Source organism: Bombina bombina, chromosome 1 (genome assembly GCF_027579735.1).
Source record: "Bombina bombina isolate aBomBom1 chromosome 1, aBomBom1.pri, whole genome shotgun sequence".
Classification (NCBI taxonomy): Eukaryota; Metazoa; Chordata; class Amphibia; order Anura; family Bombinatoridae; genus Bombina; species Bombina bombina.
The window spans coordinates 278504226-278522268 of NC_069499.1; positions in this window are offsets into that span (position 1 = coordinate 278504226).

An 18043-nucleotide genomic window follows, 5' to 3' on the forward strand; every position below is an offset into this window, starting at 1 on the left:
TTATTCTCTTGCCAAACTGAGCTAGCTACAGGTTTGATTAAGTTATTATTAAATGTAGGCCCCTTTCACGTATATCAGCTGGTATTTGTTCCTAAACTGTATTTTTTAGGATCTCTCAAATGGAGTTTTTTTATGTTCTCATTACAGCTGACTGAGCAAAATCACTTCATAAAATCAAGTAATGTAGAAAAAAGTCCAAAGGGAAAAAAAAGGTAGCAGGTCTATCATACTTCTTTATAGTTGAGGCAATATCAAAAACAAATAACATTCCCAAATTGGTCTCAATAAATGGAAATATATTAGCATCACATCCAACAATAAAAGAAAATGCTTAAATGGACATAAGCGCATTTCAATTTTGAATAAAAACACTCTTGCAGTACAAAATTGTATTAGCAAAAATGCTTCTAGTAAAATATATAACTAATTCAGTGATAGCTTTTACTGTGCACAGTGCACGTGGAGCACATATACATATGCTCCATGCACCAGCACTAAAAACCGCTAATTCTCAGATATCTGGTGTTGGATTTGATTGTGTCATTGTCTTAAGCAAACTTAATTTTTTACAGGGTTTGGAGAAAGAGAAAGGATTAAACAATGCTTCTTATTCCCAGTGTCCCCTTGTGATATATGATGTCATTTTTCTGTGCCTGATGACATCACATGCAATAAGGAAGCACTAAGAGACAGAGGCCTCATTGTGAGTGGTGTAGAGAGGGTCTTTTGCAAAGCCTAAATCTCCATAATGCCATTATGGGCTAGATTATTAGTGGAACGTTAACATTAATGCAATAGCGATATTGCATTAACTTAAGCTCATATTACAAGTTGAATGTAAATGCGATCACTCAAATGCACCCTCATTTTACGCTCAAACTTTAGACGCAACTTCAAAGGGGTTATTGCGGTGGGGGTAATAGTGGTTTAGGAGGTTAAGTAGTGTAGGGGTTATTGTGGTGGTGGTAATGGCAGTTTAGGAGTTAAGTAGTATAGGGATTATTGTGGTTTAGGAGTTAATAGTGTAGTGGTGTAATTTGCAATGGTGAGTGTGTGGGGGATTAGTGGTTAATAGTGTTGTAGGGTAGTTTGTGATCAGGGGAAGTGGTGGGTTAATAGTGTAGCAGGGTTAAAATAGTAGGGAATTGTAGCAGTTTAGGGATATTAGAGTACGGGACTTTTTGCTATTGGGTTAACGGGCAAGTATAGGTGTTAGTTTTTTTTTTACTTTGCTGCTCCATTTAAATCAATGGGGTTATTGAAATATCGCAAATGCAATATCCTGAGGTTAACTTTTTACGTGCGTTGGGTTTCGCTCAAGTTTTTACTTTCAACTTGTAATACCAGCGCTATTTGACAAGCACTAAAAGTTATCTTCTAGCAAAGTTAATGTTCGAGCGGGAGTGTTAATTACCTGTAATCTAGCCCTAAGAGGCATAAGAGACCTCTTGCTTCAAAAAAAGTTATATATGCCCTTTCAAATGAAGCTCTCATACTCCTGAAGATGCAAGTAATTTCATATGAGCAGTAGTCATTTATTTTGACAAAATTTAAAGTTTCATTTAATTTCCCTGTCCCATCAGTAGCAGACCCTGGTGCATACCTCCCAACATTTGTGGCTGGGTATTAAGAACTCAGAAGGTTGATGGGGGCCTGACACCATTTTTTGGATGGAGCTGTGTTGGGAGGGGTGGGATCATGGGTGGTTAGTGGTCAGGATTTTGGCTGTGTCTGGGTGGTCAGTGGGTGTGTCTGGTTGGTTTGTGGGCATATCTGGGTGTTCTATGGGTGAAGCTAAAGGATATTCTGCAAAATAGAAACATGTGAATGTCTTAGAGGGACAGTAGGACAGAGCTCAGATTAAAGGACTGTCCCTCTCAAATAGGGACAGTTGAGAGACCTGCTGGTCCCCCCAAAGGTAACTCATTAATAAACAATAGTACTAATACACATATTTCCCTGTATAATGATTTTGAGTATGCTGCACTTTATAATGATACTGAGTATTTATATACTGACACTAATCACACTGTGCTGTATAATAATGTGAGTTTCTATAAACTATACCCTGATGAGTACACTGCTCTGTATAAATATGATGAGTATGTACACGAATAGTTAAGATGCTGCATTGTATAATAAGAGTATCTATACACTAATGAGTATGCTGTGCAATATAAAGACGATAAGTATCACTTGGGCTCTGACGCTGCACCAATGGTTGTTCCGCCCCTGTGCACCATGTATCATGTAACAGCCATTAGTAAATCACAAACTCCTATACGTATATACTGTGTACTCTTGCACATACTCAGTAGGAGCTGGTGCCTCAGAAAGTGTGTATATAAAATACTGTGCACAATTTGATAATGGAAATAATGGAAGTTAATTGGAATGTTATTGTTTTTTTTTTTTTGCATGTTCTATATGAATCATCAAGTTTAATGTTAAGTGCCCCAATACACACCCCTCACACACAGCAAACTACATGTAGAAAACACATAGAGGCCAAATTATCAAGCCATCAAATATGCTGCATTCGCCGGGACCAATACGCTTGCCTAACATCGCGGCCGCGGACCTGAATACGCTCTCCATATTTATAAAAAAAGCTGTCAAAAAGCCGCACACCAAGTACGGGGGCGATGAGCAGCGAACTGTTGTTAACTAACAGTCATCGATCTCGCTGCTATTCGGCTTTTTCCCAACTTTATTTATACCCTGTCACTAAACACCACCACTATACTAAAATTGTTAACCCCTATCCCGCCGTTCCCGGACCCCGCCGCAACTAAATAAAGTTATTAACCCCCATCCCGCTGCTCCCGGAGCCCACTGCAACTCTAATAAAGTTATTAACCCCTATCCCTCCGCTCCTGGAGCTCACCGCAACTTTAATAAATTATTAACCCCTATCCCACCGCTCCCAGAGCCCACCGCAACTAAATCAAGTTATTAACCCCTATCCCGCTGCTCCCGGAGCCCTCCGCAACTAAATAAATGTATTAACCCCTAAACCCCTGGCCTCCCACATCACTACCACTTACTAAACCTATTAACCCCTAAGCCGCCAGCCCCACATCGCCATAAACTAAATTAAGCTATTAACCCCTAAACCTAACAACCCGCTAACTTTACATTAAATATTAACTCATCCCTATCTTATAATAAATTTAAACTTACCTTTAGAATTAAAATAAACTATATTAAACTACTAATTAACCTACCAAAATAATAATCAGCCAATAGGATTGAGCTTGCATTCTATTGGCTATTCCAATCAGCCAATAGAATTCAAGCTCAATCCTATTGGCTAATTGGATCAGCCAATAGAATGAAAGCTCAAACCTATTGGCTGATTGCAACAGCCAATAGGAGTTTTTCCACCTTAATTCCTATTGACTGATGGAATGCTATCAGCCAATCCGAATGTAAGGGAAGCCATCTTGGATGATGTCATTTAAAGGGAAACTTCATTCTTCAGAAGACGTTGTAAGAAGAGGATGCTCCGCGCCGGATGTCTTGAAAATGGAACCACTCCACGCTGGATGGATGAAGATAGAAGATGCCGTTCGGATGAAGACTTCTGCCGGCTTGGATGAAGACTTCGGCCCTCTTGGATGAAGACTTCTGCCGGCTTCGCTGAGGACTTCTGCTGCTTCGTTGAGGATGGATGTCCGGTCTTCAAAAACTGTAAGTGGATCTTCGGGGGTTAGTGTTAGGTTTTTTAAGGGTTTATTGGGTGGGTTTTAATTTTAGGTTAGGGACTTTGGGCAAAGAAAAAGAACTAAATGCCCTTTTAAGGGCAATGCCCATCCAAATACCCTTTTCAGGGCAATGGGGAGCTTAGGTTTTGGGGGGTTGGTTGTGTGGGTGGTAGGTTTTACTGTTGGAGGTATTTGTATTTTTATTTACAGGTAAAAGAGCTAATTTCTTCGGGGCAATTAAGGGCCATTAGTAGTTTAGTGTAGGCTAGGGTTTTTTTATTTTGAGGGTGGCTTTTTTATTTTCATAGGGCTATTACATTAGGTGTAATTAGTTTAAATATTTGATAATTTATTTTTTATTTTGTGTAACTTAGTGTTTTCAATTTTGTGTAACTTAGTTGTAATTTTTTTGGAACTAGTCATTTTTAATAGTACATTTAAATAATTTGAGTAGGGTTAGGTGTTTATATATGTAATATAGTTAATTTAATTGTTAGTTTAATGTAATTTTAGTATAATATGGTAGGTTAATGAATAGTTTTGTATAGTTTAATATAGTTTAATGTAATTTTAGTATAATAGTTAGGGTAGGTTCATTAATAGTTTAATATATTTTATTTTAATTCGAAAGGTAAGTTTAAATTTATTATAAGATAGGGATGAGTTAATATTTAATGTAAAGTTAGCGAGTTGTTAAGTTAAGGGGTTAATAGCTTAATTTAGTTTATGGCGATGTGGGGGGCTGGCGGTTTAGGGGTTAATAGGTTTAGTAAGTGGTATGTGATGTGGGAGGCCAGAGGTTTAGGGGTTAATACATTTATTTAGTTGCGGCGGGATCCGGAAGCGACGGTATAGGGGTTAATACTTTTATTTAGTTGCAGTGGGCTCGGGGAGCGGCGGTATAGGGGTTAATAACTTTATGTAGTTGCGGTGGGCTCGGGAAGCGGCGGGATAGGGGTTAATAACTTTATTTTGTTGTGGTGGGCTCGGGGAGCGGTGGGATAGGGGTTAATATATTTATTTAGTTGCGGTGGGCTCAGGGAGCGGCGGGATAGGGGTTAATAACTTTAGTTGGAGTGGGCTCGGGGAGCGGCGGGATAGGGGTTAATATATTTATTTTGTTGCGGTGGGTTCAGGGAGCGGCGGTATAGGGGTTAATATATTTATTTAGTTGCGGCGGTGTCGGGGACGGTGGATTAGGGGTGTTTAGACTCGGGGGTTATGATAGGGTGTTAGGTGTAAATGTTACTTTTATTCTATCATAGAAATCAATGGGATATCTGGCAGCATTGAACATAAGCTTTCGCTGCTTTCAGACTCCCATTGATTCCTATGGCATCCGCGACCTCCAGGGTGGCGGATTGAAAACCAAGTACGCTGGGCCGGAATAGTGGCGAGCGTACCTGTTAGAAGTTTGATAAATGGCAAAAGTTGTCAGATAGTGCTGAATGTGTATTCGGAACATCTGTAATCACATAAGCATCAATCTGTGTCGGATTGAGACCGGCGGATCGTATGTTACGTCATAAATTTCAACTTTTGCCGGTCTGTAGGTTTTGATAAATGGGGCGAATCAGGCTCGCCACAATTACGCTGCGGGATTCCAGCATATTTGCGGTTGACGGCTTGATAAATATCCCTCTTAATCCAAATTGCTTGGTACCAGAAAAGGTTTGGATTTCGGAATAATTTGGATTTTAGAATATTTGCATCTTTAAAATGGGACAGTTTGAAGAGGGGATGGAACCAAGTGTAAAAAACAATCGGCTAGATTTAGAGTTCTGCGTTAGCCGTCAAAAGCAGCGTTAAGGGGTCCTAACGCTGCTTTTGGCCGCCCGCTGGTATTTAGAGTCAGCCAGGAAAGGGTCTAACGCTCACTTCCCTACCGCGATTCCAGGCTACCGCAGATCCCCTTACGCCAATTGCGTATCCTATCTTTTCAATGGGATCTGCCTAACACCGGTATTTGTAGTCTTGAGAGAAGTGAGTGGTAGACCCTCTACCGACAAGACTCCTACCGCCAAAAAAAAGTCAGTAGTTAAGAGCTTTATGGGTTAACGCCGGAATATAAAGATCTTAACTACTGTGCTCTAAAGTACACTAACACCCATAAATTACCTATGTACCCCTAAACCGAGGCCCCCCACATCGCCGCCACTATAATACATTTTTTTAACCCCTAATCTGCCGACCGGACACCGCCGTCACCTACATTATCCCTATAAACCCCTAATCTGCTGCCCCTAACACCGCCAACCCCTATATTATAATTATTAACCCCTAATCTGCCCCCCCAAAGTCGCCGCCACCTACCTACACTTATTAACCCCTAATCTGCTGACCGGACATCGCTGTCACTATAATAAATGTATTGACCCCTAAACCGCTGCACACCCGCCTCACAAACACTATAATAAATGTTATTAACCCCTAATCTGCCCTCCCTAACATTGCCAATACCTACCTACAATTATTAACCCCTAATCTCCCGCCCGCAAAGTCGCTGCTACTATAATAAAGTTATTAACCCCTAAACCGAAGTCTAACCCTAACACCCCCTAACATAAATATAATTTAAATTAAACAAAATAATATTCCTAAAATTAAATAAAATAATCCTATTTAAAACTAAATACTTACCTAGAAAATAAACCCTAATATAGCTACAATATAATTAATAATTACATTGTATCTATTTTAGGATGATTTAGGCAACTTTGTATTTATTTTAACTAGGTACAATAGCTATTAAATAGTTAATAACTATTTAATAGCTACCTAGTTAAAATAAATACAAAATTACCTGTAAAATAAATCCTAACCTAAGTTACAAATACACCTAACACTACACTATCATTAAATTAATTAAATAAATTACATACAATTAGCTAAAATAAAATACAATAAAATAAACTATACTATAATACAAAAACAAACAAACACTAAATTACAAAAAATAAAAAAGAATTACAAGCAGTTTAAATTAATTACACCTAATCTAAGCCCCCTAATAAAATAAAAAAGCCCCCCAAAATAAAAAAATCCCTACCCTATTCTAAAATACAAAAGTAATCAGCTCTTTTACCAGATTTTTTCTACCTTAATTCCGATTGGCTGATAGAATTCTATCAGCCAATCGGAATTGAAGGGACGCCATCTTGGATGACGTCCCTTAAAGGAACCTTCATTCATCGTTAGTCCGTCGGTTGAAGAGGATGGCTCCGCGTTGGCTTCGTTGAAGATGGCTCCGCTCCGGATGGATGAAGATTGAAGACGCCGCCTGGATGAACACTTCTACCGGATGGAGGACCTCTTCTTTGCCGCTTGGATGAAGACTTCTACCGGATCAAGGACCTCCTCTGCGCACCTTCGATGAAGAATTCGGCTCGGCTGGGTGAAGACGACTCAAGGTAGGATGATCTTCAGGGGGTTAGCGATAGGTTTATTTAAGGGGGGTTTGGGTGCGTTAGAGTAGGGGTGTGTGGGTGGTGGGTTGTAATGTTGGGGGGTATTGTATTTTTATTTTCAGGTAAAAGAGCTGATTACTTTGGGGCAATGCCCCGTAAGAAGCCCTTTTAAGGGCTGTTAAAAGAGCTGATAACTTTTGTATTTTAGAATAGGGTAGGGAATTTTTTATTTTGGGGGGCTTTTTTATTTTATTAGGGGGCTTAGATTAGGTGTAATTAGTTTAAACTGCTTGTAATTCTTTTTTATTTTTTGTAATTTAGTGTTTGTTTGTTTTTGTATTATAGTATAGTTTATTTTATTGTATTTTATTTTAGCTAATTGTATGTAATTTATTTAATTAATTTAATGATAGTGTAGTGTTAGGTGTATTTGTAACTTAGGTTAGGATTTATTTTACAGGTAATTTTGTATTTATTTTAACTAGGTAGCTATTAAATAGTTATTAACGATTTATTTTACAGGTAATTTTGTATTTATTTTAACTAGGTAGCTATTAAATAGTTATTAACTATTTAATAGCTATTGTACCTAGTTAAAATAAATACAAAGTTGCCTGTAAAATAAATATAAATCCTAAAATAGCTACAATGTAATTATTAATTATATTGTAGCTATATTAGGGTTTATTTTCTAGGTAAGTATTTAGTTTTAAATAGGATTATTTTATTTAATTTTAGGAATATTTTTTCGTTTAATTTAAATTATATTTATGTTAGGGGGTGTTAGGGTTAGGGTTAGACTTCGGTTTAGGGGTTAATAACTTTATTATAGTAGTGGCGACGTTGCGGGCGGGAGATTAGGGGTTAATAATTGTAGGTAGGTGGCGGCAATGTTAGGGAGGGCAGATTATGGGTTAATAACATTTATTATAGTGTTTGCGAGGCGGGAGTGCGGCGGTTTAGGGGTTAATACATTTATTATAGTGACGGCGATGTCTGGTAGGTAGATTAGGGGTTAATAAGTGGAGGTGGGTGGCGGCGACATTGGGGGGCAGATTAGGGGTTAATAATTATAATATAGGGGTCTGTGGTGTTAGGGGCAGCAGATTAGGGGTTCATAGGGATAATGTAGGTTGCGGCGGTGTCTGGAGCGGCAGATTAGGGGTTAATGGTATAATGCAGGTGTCATCGATAGTGGGGACGGCAGATTAGGGGTTAATAAGTGTAAGGTTAGGGGTGTTTATACTCGGGGTTCATGTTAGGGTGTTAGGTGTAGACTTAGAGAGTGTTTCCCCATAGGAAACAATGGGGCTGCGTTAGGAGCTGAACGCTGCTTTTTTGCAGGTGTTAGGTTTTTTTTCAGCCCAAACTGCCCCATTGTATCCTATGGGGATATCGTGCACGTGCTGCTTACCGCTACTGTAAGCAACGCTGGTATTGAGGGTTGAAGTGGAGCTAAGTTAGGCTCACTGCACCCTTTTTTGAGCCTAACGCAGCCCCTCAGACAACTCTAAATACCAGCGTTAAGGGTGCGTTGGGAAAAAAAGCAGCATTAGCTACGCGGGTCTTTACCGACAAAACTCTAAATCTAGCTGAATATCTTATGTCAATTAGGCAATGTCATTATAGAGTTTATACCTGTAAGCTAAATGTAGTTTTATATAATTTTTATTACTTTTGTATATCAGATGGTAATCAGAAAGGTCATATTTGTTGTTTAAATTAAATATAGACTATAATTTGCATTTTAGAACACCAAAAAACAAGCAAACCAAAGACACAGGCAGAGAAGATTGTGACTTATACACTGTGTGCAGAATTATTAGGCAAATGAGTATTTTGACCACATCATCCTCTTTATGCATGTTGTCTTACTCCAAGCTGTATAGGCTCGAAAGCCTACTACCAATTAAGCATATTAGGTGATGTGCATCTCTGTAATGAGAAGGGGTGTGGTCTAATGACATCAACACCCTATATCAGGTGTGCATAATTATTAGGCAACTTCCTTTCCTTTGGCAAAATGGGTCAAAAGAAGGACTTGACAGGCTCAGAAAAGTCAAAAATAGTGAGATATCTTGCAGAGGGATTCAGCACTCTTAAAATGGCAAAGCTTCTGAAGCGTGATCATCGAACAATCAAGCGTTTCATTCAAAATAGTCAACAGGGTCGCAAGAAGCGTGTGGAAAAACCAAGGCGCAAAATAACTGCCCATGAACTGAGAAAAGTCAAGCGTGCAGCTGCCAAGATGCCACTTGCCACCAGTTTGGCCATATTTCAGAGCTGCAACATCACTGGAGTGCCCAAAAGCACAAGGTGTGCAATACTCAGAGACATGGCCAAGGTAAGAAAGGCTGAAAGACGACCACCACTGAACAAGACACACAAGCTGAAACGTCAAGACTGGGCCAAGAAATATCTCAAGACTGATTTTTCTAAGGTTTTATGGACTGATGAAATGAGAGTGAGTCTTGATGGGCCAGATGGATTGGCCCGTGGCTGGATTGGTAAAGGGCAGAGAGCTCCAGTCCGACTCAGACGCCAGCAAGGTGGAGGTGGAGTACTGCTTTGGGCTGGTATCATCAAAGATGAGCTTGTGGGGCCTTTTCGGGTTGAGGATGGAGTCAAGCTCAACTCCCAGTCCTACTGCCAGTTTCTGGAAGACACCTTCTTCAAGCAGTGGTACAGGAAGAAGTCTGCATCCTTCAAGAAAAACATGATTTTCATGCAGGACAATGCTCCATCACACGCGTCCAAGTATGCCACAGCGTGGCAGGCAAGAAAGGGTATAAAAGAAGAAAATCTAATGACATGGCCTCCTTGTTCACCTGATCTGAACCCTATTGAGAACCTGTGGTCCATCATCAAATGTGAGATTTACAAGGAGGGAAAACAGTACACCTCTCTGAACAGTGTCTGGGAGGCTGTGGTTGCTGCTGCACTCAATGTTGATGGTGAACAGATCAAAACACTGACAGAATCCATGGATGGCAGGCTTTTGAGTGTCCTTGCAAAGAAAGGTGGCTATATTGGTCACTGATTTGTTTTTGTTTTGAATGTCAGAAATGTATATTTGTGAATGTTGAGATGTTATATTGGTTTCACTGGTAAAAATAAATAATTGAAATGGGTATATATTTGTTTTTTGTTAAGTTGCCTAATAATTATGCACAGTAATAGTCACCTGCACACACAGATATCCCCCTAAAATAGCTATAACTAAAAACAAACTAAAAACTATTTCCAAAACTATTCATCTTTGATATTAATGAGTTTTTGGGTTCATTGAGAACATGGTTGTTGTTCAATAATAAAATTAATCCTCAAAAATACAACTTGCCTAATAATTCTGCACTCCCTGTAGACAGGGAAAAATAGTCATTTTTGATCATTTTATATTTAACAAAATATTAATTAAAAAGTTTGGATTTCAGAATAAGTTTGGATTTTGGAATACCGGACTTGGGGATATGTACCTGTACTGCAACATGATTTATGTAAATGGTTGTAATTGTGAGAAATATCTCCATGTTTTATTAGGGCAAAGTATACTCACTGGATAAAGCCCTCTCAGAAGTCTTTAAAGGGATATGAAACCCACATTTTTCTTTCATGATTCAGATATAGCATTTCTTTTTTAACAGCTTTCTAATTTAGATATATATTCTAATTTGCTTCTCTCTCTTGTTATTCTTTGTAGAAAAGCATACCTAGGAAGGCTCAGGAGCTGGAGCTAGCTGCCGATTAGTAGCTACACATACATGTCAGTCATTGGATTACTAATGTGTTCAGTTAGCTCCCAGAAGGGCATTGCTGCTCCTTCAATAAAGGATATAATGAGGATGAAGCAAAATTGATAATAGAAATAAATTGGGAATTTGCTTAAAATTGTATCCTCTATCTAAACCTTGAAAGAAAAGTTTTGGGTTTCATGTCCCTTTAAGTGCGCACAATTCATAGACTGTATTGCCCTGTTAAGTATCCTGTCACAGAGACAAGTCTTGACCATTTTGTGTGTGCATATATTAGAATAGACTGTAGATTTTATTTTTACAAGAATGTGTTTCTTTAGTACGGCTGTAAGGCACTTTTATGATACAGTATCGTTTACAGGGGAACTCTTTCTATGAATTAAGAGGTTAAATGGACAGTGAAGTTAAAATTAAACTTTAATGATTCAGATGGGGTCTCCATTTAAGAAGCTGGGATAGTGAGCCTGCAGCCGGCATTTAAGAAGCTACGGTCATCAGACAGCTGCTTTTTATCCTGCCCTAAAGTGGCGTTTATAAATTCCCTCGTACTTCTCCGAACAGAATAATAATCGCACACAAGCAGGGACGGCATTGCATAAGCAGTAATGCTGGGCAGAAAGGGACGAAGATGTCTGCCCTTGTCTGCTCGGCCATTAGTAAATGTAGCCCTGAGTGTGCAATTTTAAACAGTTTTCCAATTTACTTCTATCATCTGTTTTGCTTCAGGTTTGTTGAAAACCTAGGTAGGAGAAGAGCAATGCACTACTGTGAGCTAGCTGTCATTGGTTCATCAGATGAGTTTAGCTAGCTCCCATTGATGCTCCTTCAGCAATGGATACCAAGAGAATAAAGAACATTTGATAATAGAATTAAATTAGAAAGTACTTTAAACCCTTAACGACCAACATTGTATCCTGTACGACGTTGGTCGTTATGCCCTTAAGGCACCCTGTATGTCGCTGCAGTCCTGGGCTTCTCTCTGCCGCGATCTCTCTCAAAATAGCGAGAGTGTGCCGATCGTTGGTGGGAGCCAATGCTGGGTGGGCGGCTCATCGCCGGTGCGTGCTCCGGATCCTGTGATGAAAGTGTCCGTGATCACGCAAGGAGGCGGGGGGGCGGGGCTCAGAAGCACGTGCATGTGTGCGCTCGCGTGCATAGCCATTATACTGAAGGAAAGGAGGGAGAGGGGAAGGGGAAAGAGAGAGGGAGGGTGGGGAGGGAATTGTTTGGAAAGGGATCTGGGAGGGGGAGGGGGGTAGGGTATTGAGGGGGAAGCTACACTACAGAAAAATAGGGTTTTTTTTATTTTATTTTTTAAAAAACAACGAATTATATGGACAACTGGGTACTGGCAGACAGCTTCCAGTACCCAAGATGGTGGGCAATAAGATAGAGGGGGAGGGTTAAAGAGCTGTTTGGGGGTTTCAGGGAGGTTTGGGGCTAAGGGGGATCTTAAAAGGCAGAATAAATATTTTAAAAAATAAATAAAAATAAAATAAAAAAAGCTTTTTATTTTAGTACTGGCAGACTTTCTGCCAGTACTCAAGATGGCAGGGACAATTGTGGGGTGGGGTAGGGAAGAGAGCTGTTTGGGAGAGTACAGGGGGTGGGATGTGTCAGGTGGGAGGCTGATCTCTACTCTAAAGCTAAAATTAACCCTACACGCTCCCTACAAGCTACCTGGGCATAATACACGTGTGGTGCGCAGCGCCATTTAGCGGCTTTCTAATTACTCAAAAGCAATGCCAAAGCAATATATGTCTGCTATTTCTGAACAAAGGGGATCCGAGAGAAGCATTTACAACTATTTGTGCCATGATTGCACTAGCTGTTTGTAAATAATTTCAGTGAGAAGCCTCAAACTGTGAACAAATTAACAATTTTTTTTATTTGATTGCATTTGGCGGTGAAATGGTGGCATAATATACCAAAATGGGTCTAGATCAATACTTTGGGTTGTCTACTACACTACACCAAAGTTAAAATTAACCCTACAAGCTCCCTAAAAGCTCCCTAATTAACTTCTTCACTGCTGGGCATAATACATGTGTGGTGCGCAGCGGCATTTAGCGGCTTTCTAATTACCAGAAAACAACACCAAAGCCATATATGTCTGCTATTTCTGAACAAACAGGATCCCAGAGAAGCATTTACAACCATTTGTGACTTAATTGCAGAAGCTGTTTGTAAATAATTTCAGTGAGAAACCTAAAGTTTGTGAAAAAGTTTGTGAAAAAGTGAACAAATTTTTTCGCATTTGGCTGTGAAATGGTGGCATAAAATATACCAAAATGGGCCTAGATAAATACTTTGGGTTGTCTACTAAATAAAATATATACATGTCAAGGGATATTCAGGGATTCCTGACAGATATCAGTGTTACAATGTAACTATCGCTAAGTTTGAAAAGAAAAAATGGCTTGGAAATAGCATAGTGCTACTTGTACTTATTGCCCTATAACTTACAAAAAAAGCAAAGAACATGTAAACATTGGGTATTTCTAAACGCTGGACAAAATTTAGAAACTATTTAGCATGGGTGTTTTTTGGTGGTTGTAGATGTGTATCAGATTTTGGGGTCAAAGTTCGAAAAAGTGTGTTTTTTTCGATTTTTTTAATCATATTTTATCTTTTTTTTATAGCAAATTATAAGATATAATGAAAATAATGGTATCTTTAGAAAGTCCATTTATTGGCGAGAAAAATGATATATAATATGTGTGGGTACAGTAAATGAGTAAGAGGAAAATTACAGCTAAACACAAACACTGCCGAAATTTAAAAATAGTCCTGGTTCTTAAGGGTAAGAAATTGAAAAATGGCCTTGTCCTTAATGGGTTAAACTTGTCTGCTCTAGTTGAATCATGAAAGCAACATTTCACATTCTTGTCTCTTTAACAGTTACAAGATCGATACAGCTCCATTTATTATAATGGAACTGAACTTGCAATTTATCTTTATCAATTCCACAATTAAGACGCTATTGTATTTTGTCAAATTTAAAAAAAATAAATCAGGAATGAGTTGTATTGAATATAGGCTCTTATCTCCTAGTAAAAAGCTGCAGAGTCTAACTGTGGTAATTTAAATATATTGTAATTGAGATGTGATTAGATATTAAAAATGATGTTATACTCTTGTATGATTTATTTTGCATTTTCAATTCTATAGCAAATAGGTACATTTCACAAAATATAGTATTTGTAAATTTATACATATATATGTACTGTATATATTATAAACAATTTAGGACAGATTACGAGTGGAGTGCAAGCGTTTACATCCAAGCAATAAGTATTTATCGTGCGGGTTTACGCTAGCATGCCTTACCGCTGGTATTACAAGTTGAAAGTAAATGCGATCGCTTTAGCACAACCACGATTTATGCTAGAATGATTAACGCGACTTCATATTTCTGGTTAACTGTTTTGTGAAACATAAAAGTTGCACAAAACACATCAAAAATACATTACAAAGTACACTTACACTCATAATAACACCATCTAATAAAAATTATTTAAAAAAATATTGCACACAAAATTTATAAGGACTAAAAGATATGAGGTCCCAGGTGTTACAAAATGGCAGACAAAGAGCTTTAACATTGAGATACTTACATATACATGTACATATATATTTATGTATTTATATGTGTATGTATTTACAGACATATATACACATATAAACACAAATACATATGTACAGATATATTGAAGTATACATATATATAAGTGCTTTGTAGTCCTTTGCAGTTAAGTAGATGAAAACATGTTAAAGCATATTTATGCAATATTAATTTTTATTAAAGTTTTAACTATGTATTTAGTGTAAATTATTCACATTCCAATGTTCTGCACATAGCAAAATATGTTCTTTTTAATTGTAAATAAATCTTCCTATGTACAGTATATCTCTATATATCTATACCTCTCTCTCTCTCTCTCTCTCTCTCTCTCTCTCTCTCTCTCTCTCTCTCTCTCTCGCTCTCTCTCTCTCTCTATATATATATATATATATATATATGTTTTTTACCACTTTTCTTCTCCATTGACTACTTCTATGGGGGAATATGTGAGAGTGCATGCAATATTCTAACTTCGGCTTTTTGAGATTGTCGGGTTAGCACGAGAGCGAAAACAGTTTACTTTCAACTCATAACATAAGCGCAACTCGACAAGTGCAAAAAGCTTACTTCAAGCAAAATTAACGCTCAAGCTGAATCGTTAATTTGACCTTCAATCTTAATCAGGCTCTTAATGTTTTTAATATGACACAGAACCAAGGATGAAATATGACTGATGTAACTCTTTTGCAGATTTCTGGACCTGGGTCCTCACTTTGCACAATCTTATTTATAATTTTTTCTTGATCTATTGTGTGATCTAGTGAACAGACCTTAAATTGTGTGTCACATAGTGTGACTTGACAGCTCTGAAGTAAATGTCAGATATCCCTAGTATATAATAAGATAGAGCACACAATCAGGAGTCTTGCAGCATAGACAGGTTTATTTAACTTACTTTAGCTTACGTTTCGGTCCTTGACATGTGTTAATCAAGAGGTGTTTAACTCAGACATGTCAAGGAGATGCTGTGGATTGAACTACAATTATCTTGTCAATCACATAGCATTCTACCATTAAGTAATCTTTTCTTTGTTTTCCTGTTTTGAAAAAAAAAATCTTGTGCTATAGTAAAGGTGCTAGACGTGGCAGTCATGTGTGATACTAGATGTACGGTGTTTGATGATTATAAGACACTGTCAATAGCTTGTATAATGCCGAATAATGAAAATTCAGCTTTCTAAATATGCTGTCATGTATAATATTATAGAGGATTACAAGAGTTTCTATTCTTCATCTTCTATTTAACTATTTGGCAGACAGAGAGAGCTGGATGTTTAGCTGTTTAGAGGATAACTATGAAATTATCTCCTTTACTATGAATTGAAATGCATTTTCTAATCATTACATAGCAATACTGTCAGGCAGTCAAGGAACTAAACCAGTGGGTTTTTATAAATGTAGAATCTGAAAAAAAGAAGTTAAAGGGCCATAATAGTTGAAAAATGACATGCTCCATCTCCTTAGAGTATGTAACTTGAGCACAGCCTATACTTTCAATGGATATGCACTGGTATTTCAAGTTCATGTTATTGATTGAAAAGTTTCCACCACACTAAGATTCTTTGGTTTAACCCCATATATGCAAACATGCAATAAAAGCACAGACACCAACATTGGGTTGAAAAGGCTGCAGCTCCAAATTTATTATCAAACATATCAAACATTGTAACCATTAATACATAAATAGCTGTAAACATAATACCTATAAAGCCCCAGGAGGTGCTTGACCTAACAAAGCCCAAAATTGAGCCACATCCTTACAAATATTCCACCTCCTCTGGACATCCAGGGGGTACACCCCATTATTTCCACCAGCTATCTCCACCAAGCAAGCACCCCTCGCCAACCCACTGCGACAACTGCCTAAAATCTAGGGAGGAAGGGGAACAGCTTCTCACACTTTGAAGATCCAAAGAGGGCCTGCTTCCTGTCTACTCCCCTTTTTAAGCCCTCCTATCCTCCACCCCTAAGCCCACCCCTTGCTATTGCCTAATTGAGGGTCAAAAGCCCTCCACTCTGTATTCTCCTGCACCGGGCTCGCTATAATATTAAACCATCCACTTTTAATACCAAATTTTATTACAAGACCAGAGACTCATATTTTGCATCTCTCTCTTTTACTACTCATATGCAGCATTTAAAAGCAATGATACAGAAATAAATGACTCCAACATTAAAACAATAAAGATAACACAGAGTTAACATAAGTAACCAATGAAATGGATACTTTGGAAAACACAGAAAAAAATGGACCAATAAGATGAGTCATAGCTTCCATAAACTGTCCAAGACGTTCCCCAACTTCCTCTTTCTTTTGCTGCTCACTGCAGGATACGTCATTTTTATTGCTCTATTTATTTATGGCCTAGATTTGGAGTTCGGCGGTAGCCGTCAAAACCAGCGTTAGAGGCTCCTAACGCTGGTTTTGGCCGCCCGCTGGTATTTGGAGTCAGTGATTAAAGGGTCTAACGCTCACTTTTCAGCCGCGACTTTTCTATACCGCAGATCCCCCTACGCCATTTGTGTAGCCTATCTTTTCAATGGGATCTTTCTAACGCTGGTATTTAGAGTCGTTTCTGAAGTGAGCGTTAGAGCTCTAACGACAAGATTCCAGCCGCCTGAAAATAGCAGGAGTTAAGAGCTTTCTGGCTAACGCCGGTTTATAAAGCTCTTAACTACTGTACCCTAAAGTACACTAACACCCATAAACTACCTATGTACCCCTAAACCGAGGTCCCCCCACATCGCCGCCACTCGATTTAAATTTTTAACCCCTAATCTGCCGACCGCCACCTACGTTATACTTATGTACCCCTAATCTGCTGCCCCTAACCCCGCCGACCCCTATATTATATTTCTTAACACCTAACTTGCCCCCCACAACGTCGCCGCCAGCTACTTAAAATAATTAACCCCTAATCTGCCGCTCCGTAAACCGCCGCCACCTACGTTATCCCTATGTACCCCTAATCTGCTGCCCCTAACATCGCCGACCCCTATATTATATTTATTAACCCCTAATCTGCCCCCCTCAACGTCGCCGACACCTGCCTACACTTATTAACCCCTAATCTGCCGAGCGGACCTGAGCGCTACTATAATAAAGTTATGAACCCCTAACCCGCCTCACTAACCCTATCATAAATAGTATTAACCCCTAATCTGCCCTCCCTAACATCGCCGACACCTAACTTCAATTATTAACCCCTAATCTGCCGACCGGAGCTCACCGCTATTCTAATAAATGTATTAACCCCTAAAGCTAAGTCTAACCCTAACACTAACACCCCCCTAACTTAAATATAATTTTTATCTAACGAAATAAATTAACTCTTATTAAATTAATGATTCCTATTTAAAGCTAAATACTTACCTGTAAAATAAATCCTAATATAGCTACAATATAAATTATAATTATATTATAGCAATTTTAGGATTAATATTTATTTTACAGGCAACTTTGTAATTATTTTAACCAGGTACAATAGCTATTAAATAGTTAAGAACTATTTAATAGTTACCTAGTTAAAATAATAACAAATTTACCTGTAA